Source organism: Halictus rubicundus, unplaced genomic scaffold (assembly GCF_050948215.1).
Source record: "Halictus rubicundus isolate RS-2024b unplaced genomic scaffold, iyHalRubi1_principal scaffold0029, whole genome shotgun sequence".
NCBI lineage: Eukaryota > Metazoa > Arthropoda > Insecta > Hymenoptera > Halictidae > Halictus > Halictus rubicundus.
Window position 1 is genome coordinate 698,392 of NW_027488570.1, and position 15,904 is coordinate 714,295.

At 39.4% G+C, this 15,904-nt stretch overlaps 1 long non-coding RNA gene across 1 annotated transcript in view; it reads left to right on the forward strand.

Moving 5' to 3' along the window:
- LOC143363264 (uncharacterized) overlaps positions 1 to 15,373 on the forward strand; it is a 423,040-nt gene extending 407,667 nt beyond the window's left edge. Inside the window, exon 3 of the long non-coding RNA XR_013083781.1 lies at positions 15,244 to 15,373. This is a non-coding gene — a long non-coding RNA (uncharacterized LOC143363264). The remainder of the gene's footprint in view (positions 1 to 15,243) is intronic.
- Positions 15,374 to 15,904: the final 531 nt, after the last annotated feature.

Below are 15,904 nucleotides of genomic sequence, written 5' to 3' on the forward strand. Positions count from 1 at the left end.
CGCTCCTCACCGAACGCGGTCTCTCGAAAAGCCGTTGCGCTAACTCGCGTAACCCCCGTCCTTCCCCTTCGGGATCTATCGATCGCGACCCAATTGTCGATCGTGGATCATCGCGTGATCCACAAGGACCAATCCGCGATTTCCAGGAAGGCAGACTCGGTCTTTCTCCGAAATCGGGTCCTGCTTCGCTGTTCAACCGTCGTGCGATACGGTCCTTTTTCTGCGCGCTTTCTAGTCGTTTTGGTTCAGACTCGTTATTCAACGCGTTATTCTTTGTACATATTTATTGTAAACTCCAAAGTACAGTGTTCATACTTTTCACGTTCATACATCTCAAAATACAGTCCACTTTCATTCAAAATACCCGTGTTCGCCCAAGACTCTCTTTCATTCAACTTCGATGCACAGCGCTGTGCGATTCCGGCTCCTCCTCATTCCTAGTATCGTTCGGTCGGGGACCTTTTCCGATACATATTTCGTATATACTTTGCATATATTTTGCATATATTTTGAGTATTAATTTTGCATAAAGATCCGATGTCTACTCATTAGTATTGGACAGAAATAACAAACGAACAAAACCAGACGAACAAGTGCGAATCCGAAAAAGGAAAATTTCAACTACCACTTCGTAAGATTCACCCCTACCCGATACAATGCGGAAGAAAAGGAAATGTGGACCGCAAGGACTAACGAGAACAGAATACCTCTTATCAACTCCATCCGATAACCATGACACGGAGTCAAAATCTAACCAAGAAAATAATTATTCCTCTGAAATCCCTGACCTGGCAGAGATTCAGGTGGAACCGCCCAGTGTAATACGACAACCACACAGAGACTTGCAAATCCGAGAAACTCACGAATCACTGTATATGGCCAAAACACACAGAATAATATTCGTAGACATGAACGATAATCCTATCGATAAAGGAGCAGAAGAATTAATGGATTGTTCGGAAAGTAATTTCGTTCTTTCCCAACAGAGGACATAATTGTATTTTTTCGCAGCCAACTTCACACTAAAGCCGCATTGTTATTATACATTTTGACAGCTGATACAGCAAGGCTTGTTTGTGAAAAATTTTGTTTGATTCTGCACAGTAGGTTTTGGTTGGTAGCCTTTCAAATATGTTAAGTGAAAAGCGGCATTTTCGGCATATTTTACTTTTTTACTATCGAAAAGGCAAAAATGGTGTTCAAGCAAGAAAAAAATGATCCGATGTGTATGGAGAAGATGTATTGACAGAATGCCAGTGCGAAAACTAGTTTGCAATTTCGATCTGGCAATTTTGATATTGAAGATGCACCACGTTCTGGAAGGCCACTTAAGGATCAATTTTCCCAGGTGGCCTTGAACAATCGATAGTACCGCTATAACGGCCGCTAGAAGAAGCTAAATAGTAACATTTTCGTCCAGTATGGGGAGCTGGGTGCACTTTCCACATTCAGTGTCGAGTGGCATTTTCCGAGTATCCTCTCTGATTCGGTCGCATGATCCCTGACAATAGAGGCGATCTGAGCACGCGTGGTCGACATCGTAAACAACGGCGCTGCCGTAGCTTCGTTCGAACAGCCGTGCCGCGGCACACTCGCGCACCGCCAGGTTGGCGCGTACGTGTACCGATGAGAATAGCAAGGGTCCGGGATGTCGTGTGGCCAACAACGTAAACACGTTGCCTCGACACACTCACACACCGCCAGGTCGGCGTGTACGTGTATCTACGAGAATCTCAAGGGTTCGGAATCCGTATGTCATTTCGGGATAATGCAAAATGGCAGAGTTGGGCAAAATATTTATCTAAATAAAAATTTCGAATAACTAATAAAAGATAAAAAAAATTTTATTCCTCATTAGAATGTTCGAATAAAGAAAGTATCTTTATTCGACGAGAATTTATCCGACGAATCAAGATAATTTTTTTTATTCGAAAAAAGAAAAATACAAACAATCTTACATTTAAAAAAAGAATAAACATATAAACGTGAATATAACAGAATATAAATATAAATAGACATAAAAAATATAAATATCATAAAATATATAAAAAGAATATAAATAAATTACAATTTTAAAATAATTAATAAATTGTAAAATTAATGATGCGGCTGCCATGGCCGCCTCTTCAGTGGGAGTTCCTTTTGATACTCCGCATCAGCTTGTTCTGAAACATGTAAAATGTAAATTAAAAAGAAGCAAACTAACAAATATTTTGTTATTTAGTATAAACATATGTGGCTTCGGTAACTCACCAATAGTGGCTCGTCGAATTCTTTCTCTGGCTTTCCACTATCGCCTCGGAATGTGGGTGAGGCGGAGAGCAGTCGACCAGTGTGGTCCTTCATCGTCTCGACGACGAAGCAGCCCATATGATTCGTGGCTGCAACTGAAACAGAAATCAAATATACAAAAAGAGAAAAATGTTGAAATCCACACGACAGTGTGAAAAGTAAAATTGCATTTCTCTACTTATATTATCAGCTGATGCTGCATCCATTGTCGCCTCGGAATTTCAGATTGCGTTCTTGATTCGGTCATTGTTACCATGCGGGAATCTGTAATCTGACAAATGAAAAATGTCGCTGAAATGAATCAGCGATTCTGCACACTTATTTGCATGTGTGCAGTTCGACGTCGAACAGCTTTTGGATCACATACCATCCTTGGGCTGTAATTGTAATAACTTTACAATTTCATATTACCAGCTGATCGAGTCAGTGGTATTGCACTAGTATGTGCAATTCGACGTCGAATAGTTGCAACTGTATAATATTTGAATATTATTTTCATTCGCTGATGGAATCAGCGATACTGCACACTTTTTTGCATGTGTGCAATTCGACGTTGAACAGCTTTTGAATCATATACGATCCTTGAGCTGTAATTTTAATAACTTAAAAATTTCTTATTACCAGCTGATCGAGTTAGTGGTGCTGCACTAATAAGTGCAACTCAACGTCGAACAGTTGCAACTTTTCTTTTTCTTTGTGAATTTTGTATTGATTCGATAATATATTGGGGCTCCCGAATGGACATGCCTCTCGTATATCTACTGTCAACTATTTCGGGCAACATACAATCTATATAAAAGCGCGTCAATTTTGGCTCCAGTTTATGTTGCCAAAATTCGTCGTCTTTGTGAACTTTAATTGACTTTATACCTTTCCTCGTCCATATACAAAAGAGGCAGTACTTTCTGGCAGTGATATGTAATTGCTCTTGTACTTGGTAGAAGTACGCGTGGTTTTTATTCATAACGCAGCCAGTCTGTAAATATTTTACTTACTGCTTCTATTGTTGATATTGCCTCTTCTGGTGTAACATTTTCCGCAGTTTGTGGGCACTTTATCTCCACAATGCCGTCGTCATCGATTACACCATCTGGCGATGCTCCCAAATAGGGAATCGATGCATCGATAAAAAGACCACATGGTCTAATTTCGATGTTTTCCTTTCTGGACAATTCTTCGCGAGCTGTGTCTTCATTCTGCTTCACCCAACTTCCGTCAGCCACGACGGGAATGTGTGGAATTCCACATGCTAACACGTCGCCTCTTCCAACGGCTAGTCTTTTCTCCTCTTCAGCCGCTGCTACCATTTCCTCTTCCGCAGTACGCATTAATTTCTCCACGATCTCGTCATGGCATTTGCTGTATCCCTTCGTTGACATACCGGGGACATTGATGGCAGTGAGGAATCCTTCCATTTGTGCGTAGCCGCCTCCGTTGAGAATTGTTCCTGCCACTGCATTCCGATTGATATTGTTACGAGCCAGGGCTATGAGCGACGCGAGAGGCCGGCGAGGGGATTTTTACCCCCAGGAATATGGTTTCAATTGTTAGTTAGGTACGCGGACGCACCCGATACGAAATCGAGGAGCCGCTAGGATAGTTGACGTCGAGGACGCACTCAATGCGGGGTCGGAGAGCGATTGTCGAAAAGCCAAATAGAGTACGCGAATTAACGGAATCTATGAGGTTACGTTTGATTCGAAAGGGACTTTAACCCGATCTCACTAGAACTGACTCTGTAACGCGACGTGACTGCACGATTACTATAACGTTACGGAACCGTTTCTGAATCTCAACTGAGTATCTTTCGTTTAAAAAAGGGGCCTGTTGGGACGCTTTTCGTTCTCAGAAAAGAGATTAGAAATTCTAATCGAAATAAACGTGGAGAACGTCTCCATACGTAACAATATCCATGACCTGAGGATCATCAGGTTGACTGTGGATATCGGCTTTATAATCGCACATCATGCATTTCACGGTCAGGGTGGTCTGCAACACAGTTCTCTTCATACGTATTATGTTCAAATGCTCCATCGAACAATCTAATGTTTCGCAATGTTCGCTTATGCGTTTCATTTCTTGAAAAATATGACGAATGTCCACGATGCTGAGAGATCCGTCCGGAAGACACAATTCTTCCTGTGGGTCGACCGTCGTTTCTCTTTGCACGACGAGCTGGTGGGCCTGCACCTCCGCTTCTTCCTTCAGAATGTCTTTGATGGTTTTTCCACGTTTAGCTATTTTTTTTTGTCATTTCTTGACTATGCCCGACGTCAGAAGAGGTATTCCGTAATATTTCCTTCTCTTGTCCACTTGATGACGGCGTTATACTTTCCATCGTGGATGGCTCGACCGTCGTTTCGTTTTCCTCGACGAAGTGCATTTCTTTGTCGGTGGCAGTTTGCTCCCCGAGTTCTTCAACGTTATCGATTTCTTGTGGAATTTCTTGACTACGCCCGGCGTCAGAAGAGGTAGTCCGTAATATTTCCTTTTCTTGTCCACTTGACGACGGCGTTACATTTTCGTTGTTCATCATAATGTTGCGAACTTCCAAGTGTCACAACACTTCTTATGCGGTCGGTACTTCTCGAATACTGTCGCTCTCGCGCCTTCTTCTTGACTCTTCGTTTTAGGGCTTCGGTACTTCTTTCTTGAAAACGATTTACGCACTTCTTTCTTGCCGTCTTCACGGGTGTTTTCCCCTCCAAACAACCACCGAAACTCCTTTCAGGATGCAACTCCAATTACCGCAAAAATCAATCTGCAGTAATGTGGGAGCCGGTGCATCGCTTTTTGTGGACCGGTCGGGAAAGGGGGTACCCTCCTGGGGGACGTATCCCCGCGAGGATACCACTTCCTCCCCCGAATACCTGGGACCGTTTCTTCCACAAATGAAAGGAGTTCGATGCGTTGGTACAGAGACCACACCCTCGCCTTCTGTGACGACACGTCCTCTTCACAACGAAACAGTTATTTCAAACTCTCATTCATTATTTCCGAATGAAACGTATCCTCCACTTTCTCATGATGTCCATTTAGCAATGAATAGTAACTGTTTTACGATGCAGCGTCCAATTGACATAATTTTAATTTCGCCTTATCATTTTTAAAAACAGGTCTGTAAGAGAGAAACTGTAGAGAAACACCGCACTTGTTTAAAATAATTGCAGAAACGCCCAAAATCTGGCCCAAGTACGATTTTTCGAAATACCATCTGAAGTTTTACAACTACTAACAACTGTGTCAATAGAAAATCAACTTATTGAATTTGATTCTCAGTATAAAACATACTACAAACAAACAGATTGAAAAGGTATTGGTAAAATTGTGCACAAAAGGTTCCTCCTCACCGATTTTGATAAAATTTAAATATGTTGTAAAACTCTACATTCTGAACAACTTTTTCATATAAATGTAACCGCCGCTCAGCCTTAGTTTCTATATTCTTATATAAATACATAAAACAATTTTTTTAATACTTTTATATTTCCTTCACGAACGGTTAATTAAAATGTTAACCCTTAGCACTCGAATGGTGACTGTTAGGCACCACGAAAAATTGCTGTATCTTTATTAAAAATATTTTTTACATTATTACATTTGATTGTATTTAATAAATTACTAAACATTTCTGTATTGTTCGAGTGAATTGCACTATTTTCGTATGTATAACATAAAAAAAATATATATAGAAGAGCAATATTCTAGGTGGGAAGAAATGTTTCGTTTTGGAGTTAAAATAGCTTCGAGTGCAAAGGGTTAACCTAACATTACATTCGTGATCACGTGATCAGCGACCATCAAAACCTCAGTACACGGTATTTTTAGAAAGGTTTATAATGTTCTTCTACTGTTTTTGACGCTTGGCCAGCTTTTGGTCGTTTTGCCACACTGTCATTTCCCCTTTGACTTCCCTATTCCCCCACCATTAAAAATGTGAATTACCAGAACCAGTGACATTGGCGTGTGCATGCAAACTGTGAGTGTAACGGAGATACAGTCACTCACAAATAATATTAGGACACTTTTAAAAGGACGATAACTATTTTAATATTTGTGGGATGAATGGGTTCCTTGTGCGTGCGGACGACTAGATCATGTTTAGACGGTCCGGCGCACAGTGTGGACAAATCGCCTGTTTTCGGCACTTGTCGTAGTTATAGAGGAAATTTTTTACAGACAATTATATTTACCAATATAGTTTATAAGTTAAACAAAAAAAAAATTTGTAGGAAAAAATGTATTATTATACATTAACAAATGTATTTTTAAAAACTAACAAGTTTAGATCAAAATTAATAATAAATGAACCATATGTAAAATTAACAATAATAAACTTAAACAAATTATAATACTAGTGAATAAAATTAATAAACTCAACAAAATGCTATCCGAGCATGCTGCTGCTGCTTCGCTATCCGAGTCATTCTCAGTACTTTGATTGCGACTCAAAAACATTGACTCTCGTGATCTTGCACATTTCGATCTATCCTTACATTCTTATTACATTTTCAATAGTTATAAAACATATATTAAAAACAAATTAAAAATACATAAAAATGATTGATAGGTCGACGTACTCAGCAGAGCCCGCGGACGTCCGTCAGCTGTTACGGTGACGACAGTTTGCTTTCACTTTTTTTTTTCGGCGATCAGCTGAGAACGTCGATCCCCCCCCCCCCGCGATGGTGGAGCTACTCGGAACACCTATGATGCTCACGGGGGCGGCAACGCGCCGGATCAGTCGATGTCACATGTTTATTGTTGTATGAAATTACGTTGTATATATATGTATATACAGTGACTCCCACTAATATTCGGACAAAATCGCATAACTTTGCCAATATTGGACAGCACTACTTGAATTTTTTTGAGACGTTAGAACAATTACTACGCTACATAACGTGAAAAAAATGTTTGATTAAAATTGCATTTGGTCGAAATAGCAGAGAAAGTACTAAAAGTTGTATTTTGCAACTTTTTTATGCGCGCTTATATTAAAAATGTAAAAAATACGTTTTGTTCATCTGTATCAATTATACATATTCTGAATATTTCATCTAAATCGGTCAACGTTGCAATGAGCTACAAACGTATAACGATGACAGCAGGGTGAAAGTCGCAGAATTTTGGTCTTGTCAGGGAATTTCACCCTTATATTATCATTTTAAAACATCTGTAGCTTATTGCAACGTTGACCGATTTTGATGAAATATTCAGAATATGTATAATTCATACAGATCTACAAATCGTACTTTCTAAATTTTCAATGTAAGTCCACATCAAAAAGTTGCAAAATACTGTAACGAGTCCGTTTCCCGGCGGATCTCGTACAAACGGTTCCTCGCGGCCGGATTTGGCTCGCCGTGCCAGGGTTCGCGGCGGGATAACGCGAGGGTTACGGCGGGACACGGACGGTCGGGCACAGGTGGTTAATGACGCGACTCGGCTAAACGTTCATCACTGTCCCGGCTTCGCGGTTCGGAGGTCGGCGGTCGCGATTCAGGTCTCGCGCGCGTGTCGGGTCACGGCGGGGTCTTGGCCGTACGCAGCGGCGTTTCCGGACCAGGGCAACTTCGGCGGACGGAGAACCCGTGCCCCTGGACGGCCGGCGTTACGCCGGTCGCGGGTGGTTCGCTCTCCGAGGGTGTAGGGTGGAGGCGGAGACGTCGGGTTAACGGGAAAGAAGGGTACTTACCCTGGTTCCGGTCCTCGATCGCTCGGCGTTCGGGTCGGCTCTCCAGGCGGTCCAGTACGCAGCGGCGTATATCGGGGTTCGCGGGTCGCGGGGAAATTCGGCACACTCGCGGTTCGATTTCCGCGGATTCAACAATACTCTCGCGAATCGGGTCGGCAGGCGGCTTCTCGGCGTCGTGAAAGCGCGAGTCCGGTCGTATTCGTGCGGTCGGTATCGGCGGCTAGAATTACGGCTCGGGAAAAACACGTCCTGTCACGGTGACGGCGGAAAACCAAAGAGAGCGTTTTCCGGCTCGTCTCTCTCGTCTTGCTAGGCGAGGGGGTGCGGTGCGGTACGGTTCGCGGCCGGCCTTTCCGGTGTCGTCACGCATCCGGCGCGACGGTGTCGCATCATGGCGGGTTCCGGTTCCCGCCAAGATCGGTTCGGTGGTGCGGGGCTCGCGGGTACCGGCGGATCTCGGTATCCGTCGGTCGCGTTCGGGGGTTCGAGTTCGGGGCGCGTACAGCTAGGAACAGGCCTGGCGCAGCCAGGTCTGTTACAATACACCTTTTAGTATTTTCTCTGCAATTTCTGTAAATATTTTTTTTCACTTTATGTAGCAAACCAATTGTGTTACATAGAATCAATCATTTATTTGTAGTTATATGACAATGTAATTTTTTCATACAGCAATAAACAAGTGACACCGACTGATTGACGGGTCCGGCGCATTGCCGTCCCCATGAGCATCATACCTGTACAAAGCAGCTCGAGCATGGGGGGGGGGGGGGATCGACGTTCCCAGCTGATCGTGGAACAAAAGTGAAAGCAGACAAAAACAAACCGTCACCATAACAGCTGACGGACGTTCGCGGGCTCTCCCGAGTACGTCGAACTCGCTCGGGTGAGTGTGTGCGTGCATGCGTGAGCGGCAAAGATGTCTTGGCGCAGCATGCCCGCGAAAACGTTAGCTTTTTTCACGTCATGTTGTAAACTAATTGTTCTAACTTGTCAACAACATCCAAATCGTATGATGCAATATTAAAATAGTTATCGCCCTGAGTGTCCCAATATTACTGTCAGCGACTACATTTGTTTTGTTTCTTTGTCTGTGTGGTGCAGCAGAATACTAGTGCAAAGTTTTTATAAAATCACTTAGTGTTCCTCTGTGTCAGAAGAACTCAAAGCGAGGAACTCAAAAATTAATCTAAATGTAATCTAAATTTATTTGTTTGAGAAGTTCACGGGGTATATAGACTGTTTGTCACTTACCTATTCAGCTGTCATTTTCTTCTGCTGTATCTTGTGGTTGAGCTCCGAAGTCTTTTAGAGGATACAGCCGCCTTGGCTGCTCGCTAGGTCGCCATTTTTCCCGCATGCTCAATAGAACACGATTCACCACACTCCATTTTTACACAATCTCCACACTTCTCCACACAAACTCCAAACTATACACACTCGCGTCAACACAAGTCGTACGGACTGGTAAACTTATTTTTCCGCGTTGTGTATAAATTATTTAACGAATGAAACAGGAATGATTCGCACGCGATGCGAACGCGTTCCTGTCCATCAGTAAACTGAACGAAACAAACAACGACGCAACCAGATGTTGCCACATGCGTCATCGCCCCCCCCCCCACTGCCAGCAAATGTAACTTGGCGACGCTTGAACCTACCTCACTGATTCCGTTGGTGCAGTGTATACTGAAATATGTGTTGTATTTTTTAAATAATTTTTTTTTATTTTTTTGGTATAGCCACCTAAGATGTTCAAAAGTGACCCCTGAATCAAATTGATTTTTAGTCACACCGTGCCCAACAAAAAATTACGAAAAAATTCATGGATATTCTACTTACTAGCATACAGGAGTGAGATTTTTTCAGAATTTTAGGTGGAAAAATCGATTTTGACACAAATCCGAAAGCATAAAATTCCCGATTTTATATCGAACTTCTCAGTTGACCCCGCTTATATTATTATGTTCGCTGTGTCTTCGTTGTGATTATTAATGTGTATTTTTTATAGTTTTTTTGGATTATGCAAACATGTTTGTTGAAAAAAATTGGACATCTCCAAACATTCGAAGAAAGTGCGTATTTCGTATTGAAGTTTCAGAGATACTGGTTTTATAAAAGTAGTTGGATATTATTGTAATGGGATATGGGTATATATATAAAGAAAGCACACTCTTTTGTAGCACACGGAATAGAGATTATATTTCAACAAATTCTCTAATAGCACGTCGTCAGACACGTCTTTACGGTTTGAGAGAAACGTCGCGAATGAAACAAGAAAACGAAACAGAGGAGCAACAGTTCAATATGAACATCAGAGGATCGAGGGTCCCATGCCGGGGACAACATACAATGTATATTAACTGCAGATACAATGTATATCAAAAGCCGATTCAAACGATCCTTCCTTCTAAAGAAATAACAGATTCATTTTGTTCTGTTTATGAAATAAATTCCAACACGCCCCCTCAAAATAAATCTATTATTTTTTTAGTAAAGACATGTCTTCCTTGTGCTTCGTCTGGGGCTAATTACATATGGTCCAACATTTGTTGCTTAGGATTAGGGAAACCCAGAAAAACCTAATCAGACCATATAAAAAAAAACTTGTACTATCACAACTATAATTCTATATTCATTATAATCTTATTTCTATATTATTACTATTATTACTGAATATATTTTTTTTTTATTCCAGGCCCATCTTTGCTCTAAATTCCTTAAATTTAGGTGCTGGCAATGGCTTCGTAAGGGTGTCTGCTAGTTGGCTATCTGTGGGAATAAATTCAAGTTTTATGACATTCTTTTCAACTTGTTCTCTTGAGAAATGGTACTTTATATCTATATGTTTCGACCGTTTATGGCTGCTCGGATTGTTCGCAATATTAATACAACCCATATTATCTTCGAATATTATTATTGGATCAGAGACACTTATATTAATACTCATTGCCAATGATCGTAACCATAGTGCTTCTCTCACAGCTTCAAAAAGAGCCATGTACTCTGCTTCAGTGGATGAGGCTGCTACTGACTTTTGTCTTCTACTATTCCAACAGATTGTACATTGTTCATACATCTTGAACAAATACCCTGTTGTACTCTTTCGATCCGTATGTTCATTGCCTCCCCAATCTGAATCTACATATGCACTCAATAGATTTTTAGAATCGTTTTTAACATAAGTTAGTTTAATATTAGCTGACCCTTTCAGATATCTAAGAACCCTTTTAAGGTTTTGCCATAGTTCGCTATTATTTTTATTTGAATATTTACTTAAAATATTTATTGCAATACTTAAATCGGGTCTTGTACAAATCATTATGTACATTAAACATCCAATTAAATTACGGCAAGGTGCATTGTGTTGTTCATCCGAGTTTAAAGCTACGTAGTCTAATACACTTGGAAGAGGTGTACTAACTGGTGTTTGCAATCTAGCATATTAAATTTCTCAAGCACAGTCTTAATATATGCACTCTGATCTAATGTTATTTTCCCATTAGTTCTATTCACTTTTATTCCAAGAAATAGTTTGATTTCATTTAAATCTTTCATACAAAATCTATCTTTCAAATAATTTTTGAAATTTTTCATTGCTTCAATCTCAGCCGTTATTATTACTAAATCATCCACATATAGTATCACGTATATATTCTTTAATATACTCTTTCTATCTAGAATATAAATGCAACGATCTGCTGATGAGTTCCGGAAGCCTTTTTCTACAAGAGCTTTTTCAAACATCTCAAACCAGCATCTAGCTGATTGTTTAAGACCATACAAAGCTTTATTCAATTTACACACTTGATTATTATTATTGTTACACTTGACACCCTCAGGAATTCGCATATAAATTTCTTCCTTTAAAATACCATTTAAAAAAAGCTGTTTTTACGTCCATGTGGTGGACTAATAAATCATATTGATTTGCAAAAGCTATAAGAAATCTAAAACTAGACATTCTAGCTACAGGTGCAAATGTTTCATTATAATCTTCTAGATATTTTTGACTAAAACCACGAGCCACTAGTCGAGCTTTGTATTTTAATGGATTTCCGGATTCATCATTTTTGATCGTAAAAACCCATTTGCAGTCGACGATGTTTTTATCTTTTGGCCTCGGTACTAAATCCCAAGTTTTATTAATAATCAATGAGTTTATTTCCTCAGCAATAGCTTGCTCCCACTTGATCCTGTCTTCTCTCATTTTAATCTCTTCAAAAGAGGTGGGAATTTTTAAAACTATTGACTGGGCACACAAAAGATAATCATCGTCTCCATCAAATTCTTCATACGAAATAGACGGTCGTTGTTTAATTCTATCACTCCTTCTAGGTTCAATGCTATCCTTTAATTCTACTATTTCATTTTGTTCTGGTCCCGGCACTCCTGCTATATCTGTTTCAGTTACAGATTTATTTTCCATGTGATCTACCATTACTTTTATTCTTGGCTCTAGTATATCTGATTTATTGTTATCAGATTTCATCCTCTTTAATACATCTGATTTTTCATTATCAGATTTATTTAAACCACACTGTATATCTACTGATTTCGGCACCTCTCGAGATGCATCAGTTTCACATTCCATATTTATTTTCTTTATTACAGGCCGAGATTTTAAGTAATTAATTTCGTCAATGATCACATCCCTTACTATTTCAAATTTCCCATTTTCTACGTTCCATACTTTATAACCATTTGGTACAAATCCTACCAGTATACACTTGTAAGATTTTTCATCAAATTTCGATTTCCTAACTTTATTATGGACGTATACTGTTGAACCAAAAACCCTTAAATATTTTAATTTGGGCTTCTTAGTATGCCACAATTCAAATGGGGTTTTATCTACACTTAAAGCTTTCGACGGGGTTAAATTAATTAAATATGTAGCAGTTAAAACTGCTTCTCCCCAAAATTCTTTTCCTAAACCTGCACCGTTTACCATTGCACGTGCTTTTTCGGTTATCGTTCTATTCATGCGTTCTGCAACGCCATTTAATTGCGGAGTCCGCGGGACCGTCAAATGATAGCTTATTCCTCTTTGTATGCAATAATTTTTCATTTCATTCGATAAGTATTCTCTGCCATTATCACAATATAGATTGACAGTTTTTAAGTTAAAACGCGCTTCACTTTTTGCAATGAAGTCTTTAAACACTGTGAAAACCTCTGATTTGTTTTCAAGCAAATATGTTACGCAGTAATGCGTATACTCATCAATGAATGTAATGAAATATCTTTTATCATTAATCGTAGAAGGAGTGATCGGGCCACAAACATCTGTGTGAACTATAAACAATGGTTGCCTGATGTGACTCTTATCCTTTGCCTTTTCAAATGGTAATTGTGCTTGTTTCCCATTAATACAAGCTTCACAAAGATAATCGTCTGGAATTATTTTTTCGAGATAAGTCACATCTTCTACCATTTGTCTATTTTTCAATTGTAAAAATTTTGTTTTTCCAATATGCCCTAAACGCTTATGCCATACTTCATAATTATTAATTATTCTCCTAGGCATATAAGAGTTCAATAAATTTACTCTTTTCTTTGTAATTCCAAAAACCATAGATACCAAATTATTTAAAGGTTTACCATACATTACCATTTTTCCGTCTTTAATAATCTGAACACCTCTCTCGTTGAAATTAATACTCATTCCTTTCTGCTGCAATCTGCTGACTGATAATAAATTATACGGCACGTCAGGGCAGTACAGCACATCTCCAAGCACGCCTTCAATGCCCATGTTGCTGGTTACAGGTATTTGTCCCTTCTTTGTGGCCGTGATATACTGTCCATTCTTAGCAGTCAAAATCTTCATAGGTGGGTCTAACTGGATCGCGTGTGAGAATACACTGTCATCGTTTACGATATGATCCGATGCACCGGAGTCGAGGATAAATGTTAATTTTTCACTTTTCGCAACTTTATAGTTTCCGGTCATAAAAGCGTAGCCAGAGACATTTTCATTCGGCACTGCTTGAGCCGTTTGAATACTGTGTAAATTTTGATTATTGCTGCTTTGTTCTTTTTTATATTGAAGCCTCTTTTTAAAATGGTAGCAATCTTTAATCATATGTCCCTTTCTTCCACACTGGTGACATTTTCCAGCAAATGATGATTTGTTGAGTTTAAATCCATTTCCTCTTCTGTAGTGTCCTTTGTGGTTTCCTCTTCTAGATTGATTTCCAAAATTGCTCGGTCGTTGATTTCCTCTTTCCATCCTTTGTACTTGCAGCACTTTTGCACTGTTGTCTACTTTTTCACTTTTGATTTTGGTTTCGTGATCTAAGAGTCTTTTCTTCACAATATCTATGGTAATATTCGCTTCTGTTAACATTGTCTCAATGACAGTCGATACCGTGTCGTAAGCTTCTGGTAAGCTCGATAACAGGATAGAAATTATTTCATTTTCCCTGGCAGGCACACTTCCTGGCGTATCGTATTTGAGGTGCGTGTCCGACAAATACTGCACAATCGCACATTTAGCAATACGCTCGGCTTTGGTCCATTCAGCCGTGATTGGATTCGGCGGCAGATCATCAACAACTTTCAGCACATCAAGCTCATACAGAAAATTTCGAATCCTGTGTTTCCACGCATTATATTTTATGCCACTAAACTGGGGAATATTTCTCCTGTCTTTAAATGTGTCCATTGTCACTTATACAAAGTATCTTACACTTAGTCACTAAACAATAAAAAACTACAAGTCAAACACAATTAAAAAAAAAAAATACTTAACAATTACACTAAGTACTTTACACAAAAGACAAAATAAACTAATAACTATATATAGAGTTAATGCAAAACGTGTCCTGGGCCCATAACCTAATGGGATATGGGTATATATATAAAGAAAGCACACTCTTTTGTAGCACACGGAATAGAGATTATATTTCAACAAATTCTCTAATAGCACGTCGTCAGACACGTCTTTACGGTTTGAGAGAAACGTCGCGAATGAAACAAGAAAACGAAACAGAGGAGCAACAGTTCAATATGAACATCAGAGGATCGAGGGTCCCATGCCGGGGACAACATACAATGTATATTAACTGCAGATACAATGTATATCAAAAGCCGATTCAAACGATCCTTCCTTCTAAAGAAATAACAGATTCATTTTGTTCTGTTTATGAAATAAATTCCAACATATTGAAACAATTGTTCTAAATTCTTTTTAGAATTTTGTAAATTGCATGAAAATGAATTTTCTCGTTGCCTTTTTTCCTGTTTCCAAGCGTATTATATGTTAGCGTCAACGCATTTTTAACGAGAGATTTTGGTGGGATGGTCGAAGGGATGTTTATTCCTTGACAGACTTATGGCAGGGCTTTATAATGTCTGTGGCCCGTGAGGCTAAACAGTCCTGGCAGCAGAGATGGGCAAAATATTTATCTAAATAAAAATTTCGAATAACGAATAAAAGATAAAAAAATTTTTATTCGTTATTCGAAGGTTCGAATAAAAAAATTATCTTTATTCGACGAGTATCGAATAAATAATTTTATTCGACGAGAATTTATCCGACGAATAAAAATAATTTTTTTTATTCGAACTTCGAATAATTTTTTCATCTTTTATCTGTATCTTTTATTCGAAGGCTTCGAATAAATCTTCGAATAACTTTTGCCAGCTCGACGAATAAACGGCGACGGCGCCCGACGAGGACCGACGAGCGCCGAACGTCGAAGACCCAGCGACTGCCAAACGGCATACAATGTAAGCGGATGGAGAATCGCGCATTATTGGCAATTTATGGTTTTATGTTTTTAATCAGAACAATATTGTTAAGACGAATGAGTTGTAGAGTTTGTTCCGATCGAAATGAGACCAAACACGACATCATTTGGACTGTCTTTAATGACATTGTAATTTTTATCGTAACATTACGTATCAGTG